At 49.2% G+C, this 5000-nt stretch overlaps 1 non-coding gene across 1 annotated transcript; it reads left to right on the top strand.

The window, feature by feature from the left end:
- Positions 1–759: 759 nt before the first annotated feature.
- Positions 760–2553, top strand: LOC135332678 (small subunit ribosomal RNA). Its single transcript, XR_010393523.1, has one exon. It is a non-coding gene; the product is annotated as a small subunit ribosomal RNA (ribosomal RNA).
- The last annotated feature ends 2447 nt before the right edge of the window (positions 2554–5000 follow it).

The raw sequence follows: 5000 nt of genomic DNA, 5'->3' as shown, positions 1-5000 counted from the left end.
TATGTTAGCCATGTATAACTTGAACTGTATGTTTAGCGGAATGGAAGGGTGCAGACGGGGAACAGTGCAGATGGGAACATTGCAGAGGGGATTTGCGCGCCGGAAAATTGGAGCAATTACCATACAAGTGCAGACGAATGAAGGAATGAACGCGCGTAGCGCGAAAATTTGAGCAATATATCGCAAGCAATTACCATACAAGTGCAGACGAATTGAACAATGTGACCACGTGGGCTAGATAAGCAACCAAACAAGAGTGTCGTACAAATGAGCGTGTTGATAGGTCGTGAAGTGGGGTGTTGTGGCAAAAAAAGTCACGCTTAATTACATACGAGACGAGTTCCAGCGTTGCTCCTAGTGACGGGTGCTGTGTAGGGTGACTGCAGCGGTTCATCCGTGTGTCCGCATCGTTGTAGACTGCCTGTGTCGGCGGGCGTCTGACCTGCTGGTGACTGGTCATCAGTGGGCTGGCTCCCTCCGGTCGAGTGCAGTTAGGTTTGCATCATTTCACGAATCACGAGTGCATTCGTACGGTCTCGCTGCCGGTCGATCCCCGTGATTGACTGTATCTGCAGGCAACGAGTGGGCCTCAGCTGCCCTCTCCTGCCTTCAGTTGGTGAGTCTGTGGCCGAGGATTTGCAAAATTGTTGAACCCTCTGCGGTCCGCGTGGCCGCACTGGTGTGATGCGTTGGCCGGCCCTCTGAACGAGGACGGTCGAGTGACACAGTGCGTCTCGCACGCTCTGGCGTCCCGATAGTTACCTGGTTGATCCTGCCAGTAGTCATATGCTTGTCTCAAAGACTAAGCCATGCATGTCTAAGTATAAACGCTTCTATACTGTGAAACTGCGAATGGCTCATTAAATCAGTTATAGTTTATTTGATGGTTTCTTACTACTTGGATAACCGTGGTAATTCTAGAGCTAATACATGCACAAAGTCCCGACTCTTCGGAAGGGATGTATTTATTAGATCCAAAACCAATGCGAGTCTCTCGGGGCTCGGTTTCTTGGTGATTCATGATAACTGCTCGAACCGTATGGCCCTTGCGCCGACGGTGCTTCATTCAAATTTCTGCCCTATCAACTTTCGATGGTACGGTAGTGGCCTACCATGGTTGCAACGGGTGACGGAGAATTAGGGTTCGATTCCGGAGAGGGAGCCTGAGAAACGGCTACCACATCCAAGGAAGGCAGCAGGCGCGCAAATTACCCAATCCCGACTCGGGGAGGTAGTGACAATAAATAACAATGCCGGGCTATTGTAGTCTGGCAATTGGAATGAGTACAATCTAAATCCCTTAACGAGGAACAATTGGAGGGCAAGTCTGGTGCCAGCAGCCGCGGTAATTCCAGCTCCAATAGCGTATATTAAAGTTGTTGCAGTTAAAAAGCTCGTAGTTGGATTTCGGGGTGGCCTGCCTGGTCCACCGCAAGGTGAGTACTGGTCAGCCGCCCTTCCTCTCGAAAGCCCCGACTGCTCTTCACTGCAGTGGTCGGGTAGTTCGGGACGTTTACTTTGAAAAAATTAGAGTGTTCAAGGCAGGCTATCGCCTGAATACATTAGCATGGAATAATGGAAGAGGACCTCGGTCCTATTTTGTTGGTTTCTAGGGCCGAAGTAATGATTAAGAGGGACAGTTGGGGGCATTCGTATTTAATTGTCAGAGGTGAAATTCTTGGATTTATGAAAGACGAACTAGTGCGAAAGCATTTGCCAAGGATGTTTTCATTAATCAAGAACGAAAGTTAGGGGTTCGAAGACGATCAGATACCGTCGTAGTCCTAACCATAAACTATGCCGACTAGGGATCGGTGGATGTTAATGTTTGACTCCATCGGCACCTTATGAGAAATCAAAGTCTTTGGGTTCCGGGGGGAGTATGGTCGCAAGGCTGAAACTTAAAGGAATTGACGGAAGGGCACCACCAGGAGTGGAGCCTGCGGCTTAATTTGACTCAACACGGGGAAACTCACCAGGTCCAGACATAGTAAGGATTGACAGATTGAGAGCTCTTTCTTGATTCTATGGGTGGTGGTGCATGGCCGTTCTTAGTTGGTGGAGTGATTTGTCTGGTTAATTCCGATAACGAACGAGACCTTAACCTGCTAACTAGTCACACCATTCCCGAATGGTGGCCGACTTCTTAGAGGGACAACTGGCTCCGAAGCCAGTGGAAGTTTGAGGCAATAACAGGTCTGTGATGCCCTTAGATGTTCTGGGCCGCACGCGCGCTACACTGACGAAGCCAGCGAGCCTCTCCTACGCCGAAAGGTGCGGGGAATCTTGTGAAACTTTGTCGTGCTGGGGATTGATTTTTGAAATTCTTGATCATCAACGAGGAATTCCTAGTAAGCGCAAGTCAGCAGCTTGCGTTGATTACGTCCCTGCCCTTTGTACACACCGCCCGTCGCTACTACCGATTGAATGGTTTAGTGAGAACTTTGGACTGGAACTCTCTTGTTCAGCAATGAACGAGAGAGAGCCCGGGAAGCCGTTCTAACTGTATCATTTAGAGGAAGTAAAAGTCGTAACTAAGGCGCTGTATCAGAGGTATGTTAAAGTTGTGGAAGTCTGATTTTGTCATCAGGCAGGGCCAAGCCGTTCGGGAGACAACCATTGTTTATCAACGAGGTCTGTTGCAAGGCGATTCCCTATCTCCTTTGATGTTTTGTCTGTGCATTGCGCCATTGTCATGGGCTTTGCGAAGAAGGGCTGGAGTGGTGTCAGCCAGACTGGGAATCAAGATAACGCATACCCTGTTCATGGACGACCTCAAGGTCTATGCCAGTTCAGAGGGGTCTCTCCGCAGAACGCTCCGGAAGGTCGTGAGGGTGTCAACCGCTATGGGAATGCAGTTGAACATCAAGAAGTGCGCCACCGCTAGCATGGTCGGTGGAGTGCCTATGCACACAGGGCTATTAAAGATCTCTGGGGAAATCTTCCCCAGGGCGGACCAAGAAGACCCTTATAAATACCTTGGGATCCTTCAAGTGCTTCAACCACTGGCTAGGGACACTCAGGAGAGGTTAAGGAAAACATACTGCGAAAGGCTCAACACCATCTGGAAGTCGAGCCTCAGTGCTCGGAAGAAGGTGACGCTAACAAACTCATATGCAAGCTCCGTATTCAGGTACTATTTTGCGTTCCTGCCGTGGTCGAAGACCATCCTGCAAAAACTTGACCGCTTCGCAAGAAGGGCGATGGTTACCAACAAATGTCATCACGAAGTAGCGGCAATTCAACGTGTCCACCTCCCGAGGGCTAAGGGTGGCAGGGGAGTTACTTCTGTTGTTTCCATCTGGGAGCAAGAGGTAGTGTCCACTGCTCTCTACCTGATGGGAGCAAAACACTACGTGATGCCAGAGATTTGTGGTGTTCTTCGGAGCAGCAGTGGAGGGTCCACCATCTTCAGTCAGGCAACAGCAATCGTGGAGAAGTACTGCACCAATCAGACGCTTGGTGTTACGGAAGTAGTGTCATCAATATCCCAGGTAGGTGTGTCCAAAGCCTCGGCGCTCATGGGACTCAGGAGCGGGCAATGGGAGCAACTCCTGGAAAAACTACGTGGAAAGAGGATCCACAGTGCCCATAGAAAAACCCTGGAGGACCGAAAGTCTACTGATATCAAAGGCAGCCTGCTTTGGTACAAGTCTTTCCCAGGTTCCGGTGAAACTGAAGGCTTTATCTTCGCTGCTCAGGACGGGGTCCTGTTCACAAGGGCCTTCCTGCAGGAGGTCCGAGGGGAAGGTGATTCAAATCTATGTCGTAAGTGTGGGGAGGGGAGAGAGACCATTGGTCATATCCTGAGCAGTTGTTCAGCCTACAACTGGAGTCTATACAAGGAAAGGCACGATAAAATACTCTATCAGGTGGTAAGGACTATCGCGGCAAAGTACTCGATCACTCTGCCGCAGGAGTTGCATTGGAATGGTGGTAACTGGACGGGCTCAGGGGTGGTTGCGAACGGCTGGCTTCAACTTCAGGTTGATCGTCTCATCCAATCAGACGTGAGGGTTCCGAACAGGCCAGACTTGGTAGTTCGGAACTCGCACAGCCAAACGGTTACAATCGCCGACGTAGCTTGCACCTGGGAGCCGTCCCTCACAGAGCGGCAACGTGAGAAAGTGGGGAAGTACGAACCATTAGCAAGGGCTATGGGTCGGGCCAAATGCAACAAGGAGTGGTCGGTGCGGACCTGCGCTCTGGTGGTTGGGGACCTGGGAACCGTGGGTACATTCCGGAAGAGTATTAGGGATCTCAAACTTTTCGATGAGAACGAGATAGATTACCTAACGGTTAACTGTCAGTATGAAGCACTGTTCTATGCGGTCCGAATCCTGCGAGGCCATTTGGCATCATAGGTCTTGTGGACCCGCCGTTGGGGCAAAACTCTAAAAAGATACATAAATGTTACAAAAATAAAGAATAGAAATAAAATTGGTAAAAAGAAATATTTATGTATCAAGAGGCTGGTCCTCCCTCCAATCAGGAGGTGTCAGTATTGAATTAACCAACTCTATTTTATATTAACAACTGTGTTCTACAGTTGCTAGTACAAGTGAACTAACACCGTCGACTCTCATACGGCGTCGTCTATGGTGACAGCTTGCACTAGACCTATATATCAAAGACTGGCCTATTTAATCGACCTCTGAGGCCTTGTTATTAAGTTTGATTTCTGTGTTTTGTTATGTTTTGTTAGGTTCGATTACGTTACTTATTATTTTAGTAATCGAGCCGCATAACAATTGCTGCATTATGGTCGGCTGTAGGACTGGTTGAGATGGGTAGGTCTAGAAAACGGCGAACGAAGTTTAAGTATGAGAGTGGGAAAAGCGAAAGATGGAATGAGCCTGGCCACGGTTTTCGAAACACGCATGGTGATGCCAATCCAAACTGGCTAGTCTTGGCTAAGCAACGAAAACAACCATCAAGGGAGATAGTGCACTCTGTATGCTGCTTGAGAGAGTTTGCCCAGAGTGCGGCTCATCGTGAAA

The sequence above is a fragment of the Halichondria panicea genome, chromosome 2, assembly GCF_963675165.1.
Source record: "Halichondria panicea chromosome 2, odHalPani1.1, whole genome shotgun sequence".
Taxonomy (NCBI): domain Eukaryota; kingdom Metazoa; phylum Porifera; class Demospongiae; order Suberitida; family Halichondriidae; genus Halichondria; species Halichondria panicea.
Note: the sequence above shows the minus strand (reverse complement) of the source record. Positions and strands in the feature narration are given on the sequence as shown.